A 22,562-nucleotide genomic window follows, 5' to 3' on the forward strand; every position below is an offset into this window, starting at 1 on the left:
TCCTCTCAGGAAGTTAGTGACCTGTCATGAGCAGGGTTGGGGTCATGGCAGTGAACAAGAGAGACAGGCCCTGCCTGCATGAGCATCCCGTCCAGGTAATCAGCTTTTCATCTAGTAAAATGAGATTGGAAACATGGGATTTTTTCATTAAAGAATGTTTCCTGGGGATCCCTGGGTGGCGCAGCGGTTTGGCGCCTGCCTTTGGCCCAGGGCACGATCCTGGAGACCCGGGATAGAATCCCACGTTGGGCTCCCGGTGCATGGAGCCTGCTTCTCCCTCTGCCTGTGTCTCTGCCTCTCTCTCTCTCTCTCTGTGACTATCTTAAATAAATAAAGAAAAAAAATATTAAAAAAAAAATAAAGAATGTTTCCTGATAGCACAGCAGGGAGCTCTCCTCTGGTATTTCGGAGTCCTCGCTGGCTAGAAGAAAGGTGGGAAGGCTATCTGAAATTGGACAGGGAGAAGCGGGAATCCTCGCCCATTAGGGGCAAACCCCTTCACTGTGGGAAGGGCAACTTTGGTGAACTCTCCCAACCATGAGACAGAAATCAAGGAAAAACTCTTCTTACTACTTAGGAAACTCCTGATATTGAAAAAGCCATTCAAGGTCAAAGGCCTACACGTTCCTACATCATTTCTTTTTTCTGTCATGCCCACTAACCAGCTGGACCAGGACTGGTGGAAGAGAAGACAGTTGGAAAATTATTAGGAAATTCCAGGGGGAGAGGTTTAAAACTAAAAGTGCGCACTCTGCCCCTTACACTACAAGATGACGGGTTGGGCGGTTTTGAAGGGACCAGTTCTTACCCATCCTGAGCCCTCCTCAGCCAAGAGTTTTGCATTTTAGTTATTCCCATAGTGTCTGGTCCTTCTAGAACAGAGAGCGGATTTTGAAGAAGCCTTTAATTCACAGAGGCTCTCAGGTCTCTTCATTCTGGCCTCAGCCACTGGGGCCCAAACATGGTAGCACTGCTCCAGGGCCATAAGAAGCTGGGATCCCCTGATAATCCGGCTGTGGACCAACGTCTGGGGCATCGGAGACATGGGGGGTAGAAGTCTATTAGTCCACCGTCCCCGGCCTTGTGTAACGCAGATGGAACAGATGCCTGTCTTTGCCAGATGCCAGCAGCGGAATGGATATGGGGCACCAAAGAATAAGATAGTGTCCTGTATGGGGGAAGCTGTGAAATGTCTCTCTATCTTATTCCTGTTTCCCAGACCTGCCCCATTTCCCAGACTGGGGGGGGGGGGGGGGGGCGGCCTATACTAACTTGGACGTTTAGAGGCAGCTCTTCTCACACACCGCCCTCCCCAGAATCACACCCAAGAGCTCTCATCCCTACAGCTCATGAAAAAGCAATCCTGGTGTCATCAACACAAGGCCATAGAGTCTACTACCCTTCCGGCAACACCTGTAAAACTTTTAAGTGACTTCCCCTCCCCAGAATCCTTGGCTGAGAAACCTTCCTTAACTTAGTCTATGAAGCGGGATCCACCTTCTTGCTTATTAACTCTTCGGTACTACACACCCCGGGAAGTTTTCAAGATGGCCTCACAAGATGGTGTGTTTTACGCCATTGACCACATGCAGAAGGGTCTCCCCGAAACTCACAGATTTAAACACTGCAAAGAATGGGAAGAGTGATCTGACACTTCCAACCTGAGCTGTTAATCACTTCAGATACGGAGAGGTCCTATTCCAGTCTCTCCAGAAGAGGAAGATTTGTTGGTGCCACTGACTGAGGTAGAAGGCGCTCTTGAAATGCCCCACTTGAATCTCAGCTCTGGAGCTGTCTACACGTGGTAGGCTTAGGACATCATTTCGGATGATATCATAGAATTAATTTTATTTTTTTGTTTAAGATTTTATTTCTTTGAGACAGAGAGAGAGCACAAGCAGAGGGAGGGGCAGAGGGAGAAGCAAGCTCCCCGCTGAGCAGAGAGCCTGAGGCAGGGCTCGATCCCAGGACCCTGGGATCATGATCTGAGCTGAAAAAGATGCCCAACCGACTGAGCCACCCAGGCGCCCCACAAAATTAATTTTAAATGCTTATTCCCATATTTAGTTTTTGATGAACAGTGTTTGGTATTTTTTTGTTTTTGGATTTTTTTTTTTCCAGAATGATTACTGAGAGAGAATACTGAGGTGGCCCCCATCTCACTAGCTTCATTCATTTCTAGAAATAATGCATAAATATACAAAAAAAAAGACTTTCTCCCAGCTGCCCCCACATGAGGACAGCGTGAACACCACTGAGTGTGTGGGCAGGGAGAAGACAGCAAGCAAATGCAGGGCCCGTCCCCCTGGGAGCCTCCCTGGTTCTCCTGCCCCACCAGCTCCCAGGACCATTGGTCCATCGCTGCCACTTATTTTTTTCCTCCATTTCATCCGTCTTCCTTCCGTGTCTGCTCCTCCTAAATCATGACTCTGTTCACTGAAGCAGACAAGTGTCTCTGCTGAAAGCAAAGTGCCATGAGAGCAACCAATACATCCAGGGTCCCCAGGGGCAGCCATTCTGCTACCAAATAGAACTTTGCCAAACTAAGAGGACTCTCCACTTATTTGTCATCTCTCTTCTGATCGGAGGCCAGGGTAGCGGATATGTTTTTGTGCCACCTGGTTCCTTGTGCCTCTTGACTGCTCACCCAACCATTTTGCCCACAAACACTAACTCTACCCATGCTGGACAGGGTCCTGGAGACCTAAGTAAGACATGTGAATCAGCGAAATGAATCAGGACCCGGTCCACCAGGAACCCACAGCCTAGTGGGGGGCACAACCCACAACAGCAGTTGCTTTACAGCGTGGTAAATGCTGTAACAGAGGTGGGAACAGACTGTTACGAGGGATTACGAGACACAACTGCACCCCCCTCCCTATTAAACCAGACTCTTTACCATGAGATGGAAAATTATGGGGCACTCGGGACAACTGAACAAGCATCTTGGCCACTCTCTTTGAGTCCCTCCCTTCTCTTAAGGGTTTTCTCAGTCCAATTATTGTTCCGGCCCCCATGCTGATCACCCAGGGCATACAGCACGGGAGTAGGGGGAGAGGCACACCGCTTTCACCACTGAGAAACTGAGGCAGAGGCAAGGGGGCACAGGTGCATCGTCATTTATAAAAAGAGGAGAATAACAGTAACCAGAGCACTTGCTCGTAAAGAGATTATCACGGTGCCTGGCACAAATTTAAGTGCTAGCGTCCATTGTCCATGGTGGTTATAATCATGAACTCAGAAGGATCCAGGTCGGGCTGGAGCCTGCCCGGAGTCCCTGAACAGAGACAGCTACGTATCACTGGTTCCTTCTCTAAATGGCTTTCCCCACCCTCGATTCAGACACAGCTCTCTGCTAAGGAAGAAAACGAGTGCCCGCCCAGCAATACAAGCCAGTCTCCAGCAGGGAATGGTGGGATCCTGGAGGTTGACGCATCTCAGGCAGATATGTCCATCACTGTCCACCATGACCTGTGGGCAGGGAGCACGGTTCCATCACATGTGACATGAGGACAAGAGCCGGGTTCCTGCTCAACAAATGCATTTGGGATATTTCTAACCTGGAAGGGACTGTCAGAGAAGGTTATGTCCAAACTTTTCACTTAAAAGTACGATTATTTGCTAGATAATTTTTAAATATAAAAATTTTCAATTTGGATTTTTTATTTTTCTTTTATTTGGGGGGGGCATTAAATGTTTATTAAATCAAGCCTTTAAATTATGTCCACCTACAGGCTGTAAACAGATACAGTACACATGTAAGTAAAAGGCTCTTAGATTAGAAGTGGTGGAAAATGAAAGATCCCTCTGTACATGGGCACCTCACCTCATCACTCCACTGCTTGCCTCAGAATTTAGATTTTTTAATATAATTTTAAAATTTTTTAAAAATTTAAAAAAAATTTTTTTTTTAAATTTAATTTTTAAATATAGAAAAAAATTAAAAACGTAAATACCCCTCGTTTAAATAACAATTTAAATTATCCTTCCTCCCACTGGATGGATTAGCCCTACGCAAACAGATTAGCCCTGTGCAAACATTAAAAAAATAAAAATCACAAACATACCCTTTTTTTTTTTTTTTTTATTTATGATAGTCACAGAGAGAGAGAGAGAGAGAGGCAGAGACACAGACAGAGGGAGAAGCAGGCTCCATGCACTGGGAGCCTGATGTGGGATTCGATCCCGGGTCTCCAGGATCACGCCCTGGGCCAAAGGCAGGCGCCAAACCGCTGCGCCACCCAGGGATCCCAACATACCCTTTTTTTAAAGACAAAATAGTACAGGAATGTATACAAAGTTTCCTTCTCTCCTACCTGAACCCTCAGTTCCCCCTACTTTCTTCCTGTATATCCTGCTCTAAAAATAATTGTGAAAGTATGAGCATATATACACACGCACATATATACACACACACATATATATATATGACTTGATTTTTTTACAGAAATAGGACCCCACTTTCCTGCAACTTGCTTTTTCTTTTACTTAGGAAGGTGCTATGGTCTGAATTTTGTGACCCCCAGCCCCACCACCACCCCCACCTAATTCATATGTTGAAATCCTAATCCCCAGTGTGATGGTGTTAGAAGATGGGGCCTTTTGGAAGCACTCCCCTCTCATGAACAGGATTAATACCTTAAAAAAAAAAAGAGATGTCGCAGAGCTCCCTACCTGCTTCTATCACGTGAGGGCATGGAGAGGGGGTCTGAGACCCAGAGGAGTGTCTTCACTGGACCAGGCTGGCACCTGATCTCAAACTTCTAGCCTCCAGGACTGAGGGAAAAAAATTTCTGTTGTTTATGGGCCATCCAGGCTCCGGTATTTTGCTTAAATAAAGGAGCATGACAGGAAAACATGTTGAACTGTGCTCTTTCTGCCCAGATCGACGAAGGGAAGAAGGCAATGAACCCAGAATGGTAGCTTTGTACTCCTGTCACCACACTACTTTCTAGAGAGATTATAATCTCAAGTTGATTTAATCTCACTGTGCCTTCGCTTTTTCATCCGTAAAATGGGGAATAGTTGAGTTAATATGTGTGAACTTCTTAGAAAATGGATGACACTCAGAAATCGATATTATTATTACTTATTCCCATGATATCTTTGTGCCCTTTCCAACTCATCCTGTTCTTTATGTAAGTATAATCGGTACACGATATCCTATTAATTCCAGGTATACATCGCAGTGATCCAAAATTTTGATACATGATTAAATGATTCCAGCAATTAAGTTCAGTTACCATCTGTCACCCTACAAAGTTATTAAATATTATTGACTATATTCCCCGTGTCGTACATTACAACCTCATGACTCATTTATTTCTTAAGTGCAATGCTGACAACTGGGCCAAGGATTTACGCTCTTCCAATCCTCCAGTGATGGGTACTGAGGCTGTGTCCAACTTGGGGCTATTGCTATTATAAACAATATTAAGATACCCTCATTGACTAGTTTTTGACATTTCAGTGAGCAAATCCACAGGATCCATTTGTAAGGGCGAACCCGTGGGGTGTCTGCGTGTAACTTTTGCAGACGTTGCCCAATGCACCCCCTAGGTTCTCTGCCTTTAAAACTGAGGGACAGTGCCTGTTTGCTGACCCCTCTCCAGAACTGGATATTCTGAAATTCTTAAATACTTGCCAGTCAGACAAATGGTATCTCCTTGTTGTTTCGATTTGAACCTCTTTAAATAATGAGTAAGGTTAGGAACTCTTTAATTTACAGATGAGAAAACTAGAGACCTGGTGGTCCTCTAATTGGTTGAAAGTCAAACCTGAGCTGGTTCTAGAGACTAGCCTGCACCAGATCTCAGGATGGTCCACCTGAGGGATGCCCTGAACCCTAGGACCAGCAAGAACATCTGATGACCTATGGGCACCCCCCTTCCTCTTCTCCGGCCAGGGCACAGCAGGGTTGGGCAGGTAGGTGGGGCTCTCTGCTGCCAGGGTTAAGGTCAGCACCCCCCTTGGGACCAGCAGTCCCAAGGCATGCGTTTCCCTGGCCAGACTGGGATGTCCCAGGGTCGTCCTCGGCCCAGGAAGCAGGGCTTGGGCCTCTTCGGGCTGCAGGGTCACTGGCCGAGGCTGGCAAATGGAGATAGCTTTGTCCACACACTGCCTGAGGTTCCAAGGTGTTTTTCCTCCTCCTTAAGTCATCTTAAGTCATCTCTTCCATCTGAGAGCAAAGAGGTTCATGCTGTGACTGGACTTTTGCATTCCCTTTTCTCCTTCTCCATGAAACTGGCCTTTTTCAACTGGGAAGAAAGATTCTTGGAAGAAGGAAAGGATCTCCTTCTATTACCCTCTGGTGCCCTACCAGGCCAGGCAGGAAGAGCACAGGCGTTCAGAGCAGCTTCTCCCCAGCATTGAGGCCACGGGTACCTCCTTCCAAGCCTGCCTGTCCTCCCCTGGTTGACCGAAATGACACCAATGCCTGCTTGGCCTAACACACAGGACAGCTGTGAGCCAAGGAGATCGTATGCATGGCACTATTTGGAAAACCAAGGAGCTCAACACAAATGAAGGCTGCTGGTGGAATGTCAACAAGCTCGTGGCCATTCGCTTCCATGCAGGGACTTCCGTGTATGAAGCAATCATCCTCAGTCATGTGGGAGAAGCCCATCTCCACGCTGAGATGTTCCAGAAGTGGTCCATCTCCTACCCAGGCTGATCATCATGACACTGAGTCCAGGCTTCATTCATCTTGACGATACAAAAAATATTTCACAAGCATCTATTTATACACCAGCTAAACTAGCTGTTCAGCAAAGGGAAGTCTAGTAACTTCACATTCATTTGGCAGAATCAGGAAGGACAGTTCCACCTGCTGGGATTTCTCAACCAGCTGATACTCCTCACACACTAGAATTAAAAAACAAAAGTGGCCATTTTGAAGGGAATCATCCTGCAATTACTATACATTTTTTCTGCTACGGTCTACACAAAAGAGCTAAACACAGTTCAACCCCTTTCCTTATCTTGCTGCCACCATCCGGGACATTCTCCTAAGTCTAGAATCATAAGAACTTGTTCTACCACTCATAGCTTGGAGAGTTTAGACAAATTACTTAGCCTTTTTGTGGTTCGGTTTTCTCATCTATAAAAGTAAAGGGAATCAGAAAGCCAAGTTAATTGGGAGTGTGGTCACACTAAGAAGACAAAACCAGCAAAGATCTACTTAAAGTTTAATGCTTGGATTTGGAGAAAGCTGTTTTGTCCTCTAAGATATTTTTTGTTTCTCCCTAACTCCTAGTTAAATTCCAGATAGCTGAATTTTGCTGGCTAAGGGAGTCCCTCCTGGGTGCATATAAATTCCTTTTGGGGCCTTAAACAACATCACCAAGGCCATGTTGGAAATGCTGACACCCCAAGCCCAGACCCCGGGGCTTGTTCCAGGCCAGGAGACTTCCAGCAAATGCCCTGGAGCAGCCTGGTGGAGACCAGCAGAAGCCACAGATAGGATGGAGGCAAGGACAACAGGAATTCCCCTGAGCCTGATGAGTGAAGAACACGTCCCTCCTGACTGCTGTACGCACAGATCTATGCCCCCACCCACCAGGCTCTGTCTTTGTTAAAAGAAACCTTTAGATGCGCACTTAGGAAAATGAAATCTGAAGGGTGATGTCAAACACTGGGACAGCCCACAATGAAGAGCCGAGAAGAGAAAACCAAGGAATCGTGGCCCTTCTGGAATGTCCAGGTAGGAAGAGCTTAGAGGGAGCATTGGTAGGTCGGGAAGGGGACAGGAGAGAACTTCACGTGATACTGTATCTGCATATGAACACAGTGAGCGTTTATCTACTTAGATGTGTGTGAGACAGAGAGTATGGGGGCACTAGAGCCCTGGCTACCCCTTGGTTCAGTCCCTGGAAAAGGATAATACTAAAGAAATAAGCCAATCCTACTTCAGGTAACTAGTCCATTTCTCTAAAGGATGTAAAGAATGTTGTTCAAAGCCAGTGGAGAAGACAATTGTTTTATTGATTTATTTTTTAAGATTTATTTATTTACTTGAGAAAGACAGAGTAAGTACAGGGAGTAGAGGGCTAGGGACAGAGGGAGAGAGACAGACAGACAGACAGAGTCTAAAGCAGACTCCATGCTGAGTGCAGAGCCCAATGTGGGGCTTGATCTCGAAACCCTGAGATCATGACCTGAGCCCAAACCAACAGTAGGGCTTACCTGACTGAGCCACCCGGGCGCCTTGACACTCTTTTTTATTTTTTTAAAAGATTTTATTTTATTTATTTATTTGACACAGAGAGAGAGAGAGAGAGAGAGAGAGAGAGAGAGAGAGAGAGAGAGAAAGCGTACAAGCAGGCAGAGCAGCAGAGGGAGAAACAGGCTCTCCTCTCCACTCAGCAGAGAACCCAATGTGGGACTTGATTCCAGGATCCCGAGATCATGACTGGAGCTGAAGGCAGACACCCAACCGACTGAGCCACCCAGGTGTCCTGAACAATCATTTTAATAAACTCCAATTACTGACGAGAAAAATTTCCTCCATGGTACTCTTGACCAACACATACATTCATCTTCCCAGACGTCAGGTGGGGGGCTGGTCACATGGGCATTCCTTTGTTGACTTTATTTTCCCTGTTGAATCCAGAGTTTTAAAATACAGTTCCTTGAACATCACTATGGGTTGACACCCACCAAAGTCAGGTTCTCATGCCTCCAAAGGCATATTTCAAGTCATCATTTTATTTAATATATAAAGCGTGAGAAGATTTGGAGTACTCTCCTACACTAAAAAATCCACAAACTCAGTTTTTCTATAGCAAGATGTATCAAAACATATGTCCTACACAGTTGCAGTGCAATCTAGGAACGTCAGCTAAGCTGTGATCATAAAATCTTCCCATTTCTAAAGAATAGGCCCCACAGACACAGATTCTAAGTGAAGCCACCAAGTCAATCACTTTGGGTCAATATATTGTACTAGCCATCAATACCTTTCCACTTATAAATCAGTACCAATTCAGTCATTTTAGTGAGCAAGATAACTATGCCATGATCTTATTTCTGGGGTTGTTAAAATAACCAGATGAGAGTCACTGCTGGTCAATCAATAAAATGCTTGGAAATAAGGATGAGAGAAACTTATGGCCAATCAATTGGATGTCAGGGCCAAAGGACCTGCCTACTACCTATATCCCCAGCCCAAGCCTTATAATACTTACATTCTGATTTCCCAAGGTGCCCAGGGCTGGTCTCTAAGTACATTGATGTATGTGTCACAGAACCACTTGGATCTAATAGTCAATTAAATTATTAATGAAAGACCTATACAAATAAAAGCATCATGCTCTTTTATGTAGTAATAATTACTATTGTAAGCAATGCAAATTGAATAATAAGAATCATCAGGACAGTTCAGTGATAAGCTAACAATTTTCGGCAATCAAGCCAAACATCTCTGCTCGGGCTGTTTAAGAAAATAAATAGCAGCTTGTTGACATTTTTGTTCAGTTAAGTGCATATATATCCAGAGGCTACTTATGTGTCCCAGATAGAAGAGCTAAAAAAGGAGAGACTGAATGATAGAGAAGTGGGACCAGTTATGATGGTAGTAACTTAGATATTTCAACATCTTCAGAAAACAGTGAATCCTAGAATGTGTCCCATGACGTAATTTATTTACACACACACACATATTACATATACGTCTGCATTACATGAATATACAGATACGCACAACAATAGATTCTTGTAACTGCAACCTTTCAGTTACATCCACAGGAGGAATAAAGTTAAAAGCCATGATAAAAATAGCTCCATCACTGTTTCAAAGCATTTATCAAGCCCATAACTACCTAACACACAGCCACATGTCTGGAAAAGAGCAGGTCATTTCTTTAGCGGCGCCCGAGCGAACCCTCTAGAAATCACATAGTCCTTGAACAGAGCTTAGCATTGCCCAAATCTCTGCCAGTTCACCCCAGGCTGATTCAGGAGAGAGGGGATCCATTCACCAGATCAAACTAATCACAGGTAAAGGCTATTAGACTCTATTTGGGGAATAATTTGGACCTTCTGGTAGCTACTACAACCAATCTCCTGCTTCTTTTTGCTCACCTGGAGACTATGTATTATATGTGAGGGAATGCTATCCTCTGGTATTTAGGGAAGAGCAGTCAACGGCAATGAGGTCATCACAGCTTCTGGCAGGAATAAAGTCCTACTGGAGAGCGCACTTCCCCACCGGCTGTCAGGTAGGTTCAACTCACCAACACACCTTCTACGAGGCTTGGAGTGTCAGCGGTTAAAAGTTCACCTGCTCAGAGGCCATGTGCTTGGGCCTGGGGATGGCATTATGGCCTTTACAAAAGTGGGTTCCCCTCCTTTATTATGAGCTGTTATATTAATAAGGCCAATCTGGGTGCCACTGTCTTTCAAGGGGTACCAGCTTCAGAACAGCTCTTCTTCGGACTCCACGGGAGATGCCCCTGGTCTGAGTTTCAATTGTTCCTTTGGGGCTAATTCTATCTTATTAAACTCTAAAAGCTCTGTCTTCTGCTACATTGCTACCGCCACTGATGGAGCTCCAAGCTTTAAGAATAGATAAGAGTTTGGGCCCAAACGACTCGATCCCTTGTCAACACCCAAGTATTCATTTTGGGAGTGCACATGCACATGCCAGAGTAAGAATAAAATAACTGTGGACACATGCATACATCCAAGTGTGAGGAAACAGCTAGCACACTATAGCATGTTCCTTGGAAAGTAACGGCTCACCCTCTGCCCTCTGCTGAGATGGGGTCGACCAGACTTCACCAGGAGATAGACGTGTGACTGGGGATTCTTAATTCAGAGTGCTATGGGCAGATGCCTACTCATCTTTTCAAATGCTTTTTTTCTCCTCCTTAAATCAGAAAGAAAGTCTTAATTGCTGGCATGTCTCTAACACTTGCTAATCTCTCTAATAAGAAGGATAAGCCACAGGCTGGGGCCTCCTGTAAACAGTAGTGGGAGCCAGCAAGGAAAGTAGGGAGAGAGGTGAGAATAGCACCAAAGAGAAGCAAGAGAGCTCAAGTCAGGGAGGTTCCCAGATCGTGATTTTGCACCACAATAAGATTTCAAAAATAGTTTTGGGGACGAGCGTAGGTTGCCAACTTTTTATTTTGCCAAGTAAGGATACTGAACTCACTCTGTTGAGCTTATTTATCTCTTTGCCTCGGACGGGGGGAAAAGTTCATTTTTGAAGGCTTATTTATGCATATTTGTCTGCCCCCTGCCCCATCCCCACCATTAGACCATGGGCTCCAGGGGGGCACCTTAAGCATTCCCTCTGCCTTCCGCCTGGTGTCTAGGAACCACTGAAATAGACCAGAGCGGATCCGGAATCTGAGAATTATTACTTACTTTCTCATTTCGTCTGAGAAGGTTTCACATTTCCTTATCTTCCTTCAGAGAATTTCTGTGAAACACCTTCTCTAAGGTGATATAACTACGTAGCCGTCTCAAAAAAAAAAGTCAACACATTTTACATTGGATTCATTTCAACCCTTTGATAAGAAGGTAGTATATGTGCTTCTAATGGAAATGAATTCTAACAAAAGGGTGTATTCACACTTTCAGCCTTAGGGCCTGCCCTACAATGGCCAAGAACACATGTGCAAATAATGTGAATGGCTTCTTCTGCAGGCAGAAAGAGCAGAAGGAGCAAATGACCGAAGACTTTCCATCCATTTATCTTGACATAAACCTACTCTACAGCCAGCCAAGATGACTGTTCTAAAGGGAACCAACTTGCAGAGTCTGGACCAGAACCAGGGCTTTCAGCAACAGCTAAGGATTTAGATCAGCTTAATTCCTGAATTCTTGGAAGACAAACACCATCTATACTAATGTGGCCTGCACAGTGTCTACATCGAAAAACAAAAAAAACAAAAAAACAAAACAAAACCAAAAACCCTCCCTTATCCTTTGAGACCAGAATGCTGTATCTGGCCTCGCCAAGCCTCGAAAACAGTTTACAAAGGGCCTTCGACATTAAGAGCCATTTATTGAATGCACAAATGAATGGACTCCCATATTTACCTTGTTATCTTCTCATACACGGAAACAACTGACTTAGAAATCTTTTAGATGAATTTTCATTTAAATGAAAGATGGATTTTAATCTTATCTCCAATTGTCGGCCAGTACTGTACATTCTCAAGCAATAACAATTAGAATCATTTTAAGAGCTACCGTAAAATGAGTGTTTCCTATCTGCCAAACACTGTGCCCAGTATTTTATAAAAATTATTTTATTTAATTCTCATGCCATCTCTACCAGGTAGATACCATTATTCCCATTGCACAGTGGAGGAAATGGAGACTCAGGAAACTTACATTATTTTCAAGGAATCCACAGCTCAGAAATCACATCCAAAGCCATTCAGCCAGGAAGAGCGAAGACTGGAATCCAGAACCGTGGCCCTCATATCCATTGCTTGGCCCTGGGAATCTTGGGCCACTTCACCAAAACAAATCCTACCACCAGCCATCGCCTTTGAGGTAATGTACTTTAACGTTATGGTGCTGCTGAAACCCCAGGCCATCCCCTCTTTCCTTGAAATCAAGGTTATTTTCACTCTGTTTGGAAGTCCTGTTCAGGCTTTGTGCCTCTCTCCCCCAGAAGCTCTAACTTCAGCCCTCAGGCCTTGGCCACACTAACAGCTAATGGCCTGATTACAAAATCATTCTGTCCAATTAGACAAACCTATTTCTCTCAGGGTAGTTGGTGCAATTCAAAAATGGCTTATGAGAGAACCAAACTTGTTTTCATTAAATCAAGCTCTCCAGAATTCATAAATCTCTTTCATCTGCTTTCATCTGTGGTAACAACAGGACCAGCATTAGTGTGGAGGCTACCCGGCCACCCCCACCCTGTGATGTCTTGCTTTGTGACCTTGCTTTGCGACTTCTGTGGCTCTAAGTTTCCCTACAGAGAGAATACAAACTCTAGTTACCTCTCTCACAAAAATGATTGCAATAACCAAGGGGAGATGATAGTAAAAACACTTTGGGGGGAAAAAAGAAATAAATGCCTTCTAAAAGTAAGGAGCTAATATCATACCTTTTCCAAATGATACAGGTTATGGCAAATTACACTGGGCGCTTAGGAGGCCAGAACATAGCGCCAGAAACTCTCACTCTGTTACATATATGGGGATTTCTATTTAATTAAAAATTTCTGGGGATCCCTGGGTGGTGCAGCGGTTTGGCGCCTCCCTTTGGCCCAGGGCGCGATCCTGGAGACCCGGGATCGAATCCTGCGTCGGGCTCCCGGTGCATGGAGCCTGCTTCTCCCTCTGCCTGTGTCTCTGCCTCTCTCTCTCTCTCTCTCTCTCTCTCTCTCTCTCTGTGTGACTATCATAAAAAAAAAAAAAAAAAAAAAATTCTGGAAAACACCTAGGGCCATTATCAAAGATACTAACTGGGCAGCCAATACGAAAATTCCCTGTAGGTCTGTGAATCAGTCCTTGGGAGGGTTTTTGTTTTGTTTATTAACATTTGGGCCCCATTTATGACTCAAGCATAACTCTCCTTGGTATTAAAGTAACTGGGAGTGGAGATTAATTGCCCAATTTTTAATTACATTTGGCCTCTTTATACCCCATGTTGTAAGCACCCTGCCTATGAGGACACCATGGGAACAAGTGATCTGTCATCGGCTATTCTGAAAGAGCTATGGTATCTGCAGAGTTTATGATCACTAAAATAAAGGGTTGTAGCCTTCTAAGAATCTAATGCATACACACTCTTTGTGTGACTTTAAAAATGGCTTAAATAATGGGAGCGTCATTGGAAAATATGTTGAACTGTTTGTTGACTATTTACACAGCCTCTAACCTGTCCAGTTATCTCTGCTTGCCAAGGCGTCAGACTCCATTTTGAACACGAATTTCTTTTTCCCTTTCTAGAGTCTCTCATTTTCTCCATTGTATTCATTCAGAGGAAAAAAAAGACCTCATAAATGTCATTTCATATTCCAAGCAATTTGCTATAGGCAACTACACCATTACTTTGTACAAATAAATTTACATAAATCATTATTAGAATGTTTTATCTTAGCAACATTATTTGGTTCCCAGAGCACAAATTAAATGCATGCTTAAAGCAGAATATTTTAAAGTTATTCCTATATTGTTTATGAGACAGGATTAGAAATTTCCATCTAATTTTTCTTTCATAATGGAATTCCTTTAGTTTTCTTTGTATGTTTTGAAACCACATGTATCATTTTCTGGGGGGTTTCTTGAAGCAAGCAATGCAATAGATGACTCTGCCACATTTGGTTCATTTTTCAGAAACTCTTCCCTTTGATTCCATGGGTTCAGTTCTGAACACTGATTAGGAAGGCCAGAAACTGGGGAAATTAATACCATCTCATGAATAAATGGGTTGTTGTTTGATATCATTCTGTAAGCAAACTGGTCGTTGGTGTGGTTCAGCTTTTTTTTTTTTTTTTTCCAACAAACAAATTTGTAAATAAACTCCCTGAAAACAGAGCTCAGGTCCTCCTAGCTATTGGTATTGGGAAGGAGCCTGTTTGAATCAACTGCATTGCATATGGCAAGTCTTCACTGGTTAGAGTTCTCCTCCACCCTAGATTTCAAAATAAAACCTTTCTCCCTGTGTCAGATGTAGTGCCCAGTATTAACAAAAGCTGTGCTTGTTGATGCCAGGGTAGTGGGGGCGGGGGGAAGGGACTCACGGGTCCTGCTACTTCCTGGCTGGCTCTGGAGAAATCACCTAGTGAGTCCATGTCTCATCTTCTCATCAAGGCCTGAAAGGGCTAGTCTCACCACTCAGGCCTTTAGCCCTCTACCAGTGTGTGGCCTGGGCACAGTTCCTAAGCCAGTGTCAGGGAAGTGGGGTCCCATGCTGTCCAGGGGGCAGTCCCCGAGAAGGGTAAATGAAGCAGTCCCATGGAAGACTTAAGAGCAGGATAGACCTGGATTCAAGGCAAACCTTTCTTCTTCGGCTACCTCAGCTTAAGTGAGATTATGTGTACCTACTTGGCAAGTTGGTTTTGGAGATTAAATGAAACAAGGCAGGCAGGCAAAAGCTTAGAACAGTATGACTCAGAAAAGGCTCCTAAGCAGTAGCTAACATTAATCTTGAAGGACGACCAGTGGAGTCAAGCTGGGGTGATCATTTAATTTGTTGTCTATGCTAGGATATTTCTGGGTGTGAAGGGGAGGACTATATGATAATTACATTAGGTCAACTGGCAAATGCTAGGACGGTCTGAGGCATACTGGGGCGTAGGCAACTATCCTGACCCCAGTCTATCAGCATTCAACACCTTCCATAGAAATCAGGTAATGATTATATCTTACAAAATTCACAACTCATTCTACCACTTAAGGCTCTTTCATACATTGCATCTGACCCTTTCATAAACTATAGGAAAAAACGTAGAGCTGGGTTAATTACCTTTTAATGATGAGCAAAGAAAAAGCATAGGGTTTCCCACAATGACCCAGTGTTGCAAGGCCAGAAGGTACCCCAAGCACCCTCATACTCCTCCCTATTTTCCAGCCTCCTGGCAACACGATGGGATCATGTGACTAATGCTGGCCAATGGACTATGGATGTGAAATTGCTCTGAGTCGCTTCTGGTCTAAAGCACTTGAGAGAGGGTGTGTGTTTTCAATTCTTCTTTTCACATGCTAGAGCAATCAGGAAGTCACATGTTGAGATGTCGGTGTCACAAGAGGGAGGAGGCCTGGAGCCTCAAAACTGGATGCGGGACAGCCACTCTGGTGCAATCCAATTCTGGCTGAGTGAGAGATAAACGTCTGTTGTACTAAGCCTGAGATGTGGGGAGTACATTTTACCCTGATATACCACAGCCTGCCCTGGCTCAGCTAGTTGGTAGGAGTAAGATCCCGCATCTCCAACTTTGACCACAGTTTGCACTCAACAATATCACAAAACCCCACCAGACTGGGAAAGTATTGCCAAGGTTAAATGGCATGACTTACTCCTAATAAGTCTTCACTGCTTGCTTGGTTTAAAACAAAATATGTATTTGGTTAGAGTAAGATAGCTCAAGGGTGCCTGGGTGGCTCAGGTGGGTAAGCACCCAACTCTTGGTTTTAGTCCAGGTCATGATCTTATAGGTTGTGAGATGGAGCCCTGTGGGGCTCCTCTGATCAGCGGGGAGTCTGCTTGGGGATTCTTGAGGATTCTCTCCTCTCCTATGCAAATTTTACTAATCTTTCATTCCATCTTATTTTCCTCATGGGGCAAAATATTCTGCATCTCAAATTTTCAAACACTTGTGTCACACAATTGCCTGGGCAACTTGCTAGGATGACAACTCCCCCCCCCCCCCGCAAAAGGTCTGAAAGTAAATATAATTTTTGACACATCTTTTCAACTCTGCTCTTGTGCAAAAACTGTCATGGACAATCTGCAAATCAACAGGACTATGTTCCAGTATAACTTTTTTCAGGGACACCGCAATCTGAATTCCATTTGATTTTCATGCAACACAAAATATCCTTCTTTGAATTTTTCCCAACCATTTAAAAGTGTAGAAACCACTCTCAGCCTGTCCAAGGCACACAAAACAAGCAGCAGGCCACACCTGACTGATGGGCGCTGATTGATCCCTGGACTAGCCTCAGAAGACAAAGGCCCACAATTAGGCAAAGGCTTTAGTGGGAGGAGAACACAAAGACTTATTCTAGTACTTCTGCTTCCTGGTGGCTGGCGATCCAGGGCTCCCATTCCAGGAAGGCCTTAGCTCCTAGGTCAGCAAAGCAGGAGCACCGGAGCCTGCCAGTGGATCACAGCCAGGACAGGCCTGACAGGATGGGCAGGAGTCTGGGCAGGCAACTCTCAGTAGCATCTTTAAGACCCAAGGCAGCGAAAGCCACCACTGCTTTATCCAAAAGCAGCAGTGGAAAAGAGGTCGGCGTGGGCATGATTTGCTGGGCTATCCCAGAATTAATCAGCGCATTTGGCTCCCCATCCCTGACTGTGGGCTCAGCTCCAGCCCCAGGACCCTCACTGAATTCTGGCTTCCAGAACTCTCGGCATCGACTTACAAACTCACGTTCTTGGCTTCTGCCTACTACCCTTCAACTTCCCGACTCTGAATCGCGCCTTGTGAATCACCGAGCTACTGACCTCACACGGCCTCTGGTTTATCCCTGAGGCCTTGTCAAGCCACACCTGCCAAGCAGAGCTTGGGGGGGGGGGGGTGCGGTACAGGTGTGTAAGAGAAGAGTAAATAATCAGGTAGACAGGCAAAGGCCAGATGTGGATAAACCCGAAGAAGTAGAAAGGCCAGCTTGGTAGCAACCAAGCCAGGGGCGGGATGACAGTGACCACGGTCCCTTCATGAAGAAAGCTGCCAACCAAGCAAGGCGCCTCTGTAGCAGGGCAGCTGGGACTTCCCCAGGGAAACCTTCAGGCACCCAGGCTCTGAGGGGGAAGCTGGCTCTGGCTGGGACAGGGCATCAGGGTCCTCTCAACCCCATCTGCTCCACACACTTAGGGCTCTCACTGCCCAGGCTCCCAGTGGGCTCATTTCCACCATCTTATCCAGGCACCATGTTGCTCTTCTTTCCTCCACCCGGCCAAAACATCCACAGCAAAAAAAAAAAAAATGGGGGGGCCTCCCCCACCCCCAGAGGCCCTCTCTCTTCCACAGATTCTTCCCTAACTATTTCAATACCAATCCTCAAAGTCTCTCAATTCCCTAAACCAGAGAGCTACCATTAATTAGTACACAGCCCTGGCCCTAAACTGACCACTACCATCTGCCATTTCCTTGAGTCATGGATTTTTGGCTAAGCCGTGACTCTATAAGGACAGATCTGCGTCTTATATATATTTTTTTGATTCCCATCTGTCTCAAGAACATATAACAGACACTCAAAAATACTTACTGAATTCAATCAAAAGGTACAAGATTAGAAAGATTAATATAATTCAAGAAACACATGGTATTATGGGAAAGAAACTGATTTAGAGGAACTACGATAGAAGGTAGTTTCTAGATGACAATTCCCAGCAGTGTTTCTCTTGCTTTGTGTGTCTAGGACACACACCAAAATTTTAAATAAAGATGTGATTGAATGTTTTCATTATCTTAATGCCTAAATTGGATTGACCACATTGTCAGTCTGATCAGCTGCATAAATTAATCATTAAGAAGATTGGGGAGGATACCAATTGATGAAGAAAACAATCAATTTGGCATTTGCATTTAAATTCAGCTTTGGTATTTCACTTATTTGGTGCAATCTCCCCGAGGTGCAGGTGAGCAGGGGAAGACAGAGCCTGGGTACCTGAGTCGGAATGGGTCCAGGAAGCCGAGGTCAGCATTGCTCCAGTCACAGACAGGACAGACAGACCTCCATCATCACAAGAATGCTGGTCTTCTAAGAGATGATGCTTCTAGTGACTGCTGGAGAGGAAGAGAAGAGAGTCGGATTAGAGCAGAGGAGAGAGGACCCTCTCAAACACAATGGATGTCATCTCTGGCCTGACTCTAAAAGATGTTAAGACTTTAGGGGGAAAAAAAAATCAATTGCAACAGTTACCTCTTATTTCTTGGAAAGTGATCGAATCACTGGGTCTTTCAGGATGGAGTGTTCTTGAAACTGCCTCGTGGGGCATAAAAGGACCCAGAAATTTGAAAATACATGCCACTGATATGAGACTATCTTATTTTACTACAATGGTCATTGTGACATTTACGAGATTATTTTACTTCTCTACACCTGGCACAGAAACACTTGTCTATATAAAGGAACAACATCAGAGCACCAGCAAGCATTCAAGGCCAGCACTCCAACACGTGGACCAGCCTTGATCCGCTGGGCGGACCAGGTAAACGGGCTGCAAGGCAATGATGCTCTCTTCTGTTATCAAATAAAATTACTCTGGCTCTACTCCTTTTTTTTCTTTTAAGATTTTACTTATTTATTCATGAGAGATAGGCAAAGACACAGGCAGAGAGAGAAGCAGGCTCCCCATGGGGAGCCCGATGCGGGTCATACCCTGAGCCGAAGGCAGAAGCTCAACCGCTGAGCCACCCAGGAGTCCCTCTGGCTCTACTCCTGAGGGAAAAGATCCCATCAATCCCACTAAATGTTTAGGCTACCAATTACTGGGCCACCATTAGCCAATAATCTTACAAAATAGGAAAGCTGGTACAGGAGATAGGTTGCATAATAATTTCTGATGGAAGATATTTTCTTAGCCTACGCCTTGGAGAAGACAAATTAATAGACTCTCTCATGAAAAGAATGATGTTATCTTATGAACTTCGGCATTGAGAACACTAGGAAATAAATTCAGTAGATCGCCGATTCTCAACTATGGTCCCTGAAACAGCAGCAGAACATCCCCTGAGAGTTGTTCGAAAGACAAATTGTTGGGCCCCACTCAAGATCTACTGAATCTGAGTATTTGGAGGTGGGGCCCAGCAATCTGTTTTAATAAGACTTCCAAGTCATTCTTAGAAGCCTTTGATTATTAATTTATCCACCCATTCAAAGACACTTGTTCTGTCGTTGTCAAATAAAACTATGCTACTCTACTGTGTGTTAACCTTTTTTTTTTTTTTTAAGATTGTATTTATTCATTCATGATAGACCTAGAGAGAGAGAGAGAGAGGCAGAGACGCAGGCTCCATGCCAGGAGCCCGACACATGGATCAAGGATCAAGCCCTGGGCCAAAGGCAGGCGCTAAACTGCTGAGCCACCCAGGGATCCCCTGTGTTAACCTTTAATAACAGGCAAAGCATTAAACTAAGGATTGTAGAGGGACAAAGAGTCAGAGAGAGTGAGGATGACCAAATCCCTGCCTTAAGTATATCGTCCTTGGTGCACATGAGCGGTTTGGTAGGTTAAGCACCCGACTTTTGATTCTGGCTCAGGTCCTAATCTCAGGAGGTCATGAAATCGAGTCCCACCTAGGGCTCCATGCTCAGCATGGGGTCTGCTTGAGATTCTCTCTCTTCCTCGGCCACTCCCCTTGCTTGTGCACGCTCCTCTCATTCTCTCTAATAAATAAATTGATCTTTAAAAAAAAAGAAAAGAAAAGGAAATGTATCATCCACTATGGGAGATAAGACACATATGCAGACAACTACAGGCAGTGTGACTTCCTCTAATAAACAGCTGGTTTCTGAGGAGATGTTTCTTTCTGGTTGGGGTGGAGAAAGCAGGTAAGGAAATGTATCAAGACAGTCACAATAATAATGGGCCTTGAGATCTGGACAGAATTTTGACAGGTGGGAACAGGGAAAAGCTGAAGCAAAGGCCCAGAAGTGAAGAAGTGTGAGGGGCCAGGCAGGTGCATGGCACAACCAGGTCTGGCTGATACGTGAGAAACCTGAAGGCATTCTGGGTGAGACAAGGTGGCTTCCAAGTACAGACAGGTAAATGCTAGGGGCCTGCGGCTTCTCTTTCTTGTGTGAAGACCATCCGTGGCACCTACTGCTTCTGTTTAGAAATTTATGTCTGATAAACTCGATGACTCAAAGATTTCTAAAGCCAGTTTGCTTTTCTGTACTTTTTTTTTTTTCTCCCCACTACACTTTCTAGAAGGGTGCACTTCCACTGCTTCAAGAATTAACTGCTGCAGTTCTGCCTGGGAGGAAGACACAAAAGAAAATTTTAAAGTAGGCCCAAGAATCTAGATGTCACGGTAGCCTCGGGCCATTCTGCAAAGGGGCAAAATGTTACCATACCTAAAAAGCCCCTGAAGACATCTGTGGTTTTAGTTTTATAAAAAATAATTCATGTGGATGGCGGTGTGCCCTAATCACAGGAAAAAAAGTGAAGCCCCGCAGTAGGAAGAGGAAAGAAAGGGGCAAAGGGATCAAGAGCTACAGACTTCCAGTTACAACGTAAATAAGTCATGGGGATGAAGTGCGCAACATGGTGACTACAGTTCACCAGTAGACAATACTGCAGAATTGAAAGTCGCTAAGGGAATAGGTCTTAAAAGGGCTCATCAGAAGAAACAAAATTTTGTGTAACTGTGGAAGGTGAGGGATACTAACTAGACTTACATTGTGGTGATCATTTCACAATGTACACAAATATTGGATCACTCTGTTGTACATCTGAAGCTAATAGACTGTTATATGTCAATTATACCTCAATTTAAACAAATTAAGACACGTCGGGAGGAAAAACGTTAAACCAGCACTCGACATCTCCGATGAGAGAAGGAAAAAAAAAAACCTCTGCACAATCAAGAAGGTATGGCTTTTGCCTCCAGAAACCTGGCATAAATAGAATGTGTTAGTTCCTGACCTGCTGGGCGAATGACCGGATACAGAAACGTCCTGACATCACACAAGATTGTGGCAGAATTGGAACAGGACTGGGAAGGGACTTGGAGTCGGCGATATCTGGTTGCTCATCCCAGTTCTGCCATTTAAGCCATGTGAGTCATTGGGAGTAAGGGACTTAACCCTCCAAACCTGTTTCCCACTGATTGAGAATTAGAGGCCGACTTGCCCCACCTTCACTGAGACTAAAGAAGAAAAGACACCCGAAGTTGCTATGACAATTCAAAGTGCAATGCTACTGTACGGTACAGAATTATCCGGCCCATCGAGACGTTTGGTACGAATTAATACTTACTGTATTGGCCTTTGAAAGTATAAAAGCAAAATGTTCCCTATGCCCTTGAGACTCACCTTTTAAATAGCTGCAGAAGCAGCAAGCCTAAGGAGCAAATTGGCATCCACCAAACCCTCCTCCCAAGAAACATTTCAAGGCAAATTTTTTTTTTTACTCGTTTTTTTTTTTTTTTTTTTTTAATTTTATTCCTTCGACCACGATAGAGCATCCAGTTATCTTTCAGCAAGCTCCTGGTGAGCACAACTCAGTCTCCGGCAACACTGACATATATGATGGCGATAATTTATCATCTCTGTAGGAGTTTAGTCCCAGATGGACCATTTACTAATTTATTTCCATATGTAACTGGCAGAGAGATTAATCAGGCTTCCAACTTGGAAACCCGAATTGCGCTTTATTCCCTTCCCAGGCCAGCTCTGGACAAGAGGAAGTAGACGTTTACACAGAAAGCCAGGAGTTCCTCTGAAAAAGCTTGTGGGCTTCAGACGCAGGGCTTTAAACACGCACACACACACGCACACACGCACACATGCACACACACAGCTTGCTCCTTATGTCAACTTGGCGGGCTGGCTCTTTCCTTAGGTACTCGTGGGCACCCCAGAGGGGCAGGGCCTGACAGGGCTACGGCAGAAGGCGGCTTAGAGACCCAATGCCAATCAGCTCCAGCTGCAGCCACGTTCCCCGCCCCGCCCTGTGTGCAAGCTCCGGGGTCTCGTGTTTCCGAAACTGAAGAGATCTTCTTGCCACGGGGCTGCGCCCAGCTGGCCCGGCTCTGCGGTGCCCAGGCCCTGGAAAGTATGTGCTTTCTTTTTTCCACTCTTTTTAAGGCTCTGAACCTGACCGAGTTCAGCAGCTGCCGTGTCCTCGGGGAGGCGATGGCTAATGAATTGTCAGCGCTGCTCCTGGGGCCCCGGAGTTAAAAACCTCAAGTCCACTTT

The 22,562-nt window shown here is 44.8% G+C and overlaps 1 protein-coding gene across 3 annotated transcripts in view; it reads right to left on the reverse strand.

Moving 5' to 3' along the window:
- Nucleotides 1–22,562, reverse strand: part of FOXN3 (forkhead box N3) — a 393,402-nt gene that overhangs the window by 262,055 nt on the left and 108,785 nt on the right. For all 3 annotated transcript variants that reach the window (XM_038545525.1, XM_038545526.1, XM_038545519.1), the window contains exon 2: nucleotides 18,306–18,424. The gene's annotated coding sequence lies outside the window, so the exon portion shown is untranslated. The remainder of the gene's footprint in view (nucleotides 1–18,305; nucleotides 18,425–22,562) is intronic.

This window comes from Canis lupus, chromosome 8 (assembly GCF_011100685.1).
Source record: "Canis lupus familiaris isolate Mischka breed German Shepherd chromosome 8, alternate assembly UU_Cfam_GSD_1.0, whole genome shotgun sequence".
Classification (NCBI taxonomy): Eukaryota; Metazoa; Chordata; class Mammalia; order Carnivora; family Canidae; genus Canis; species Canis lupus.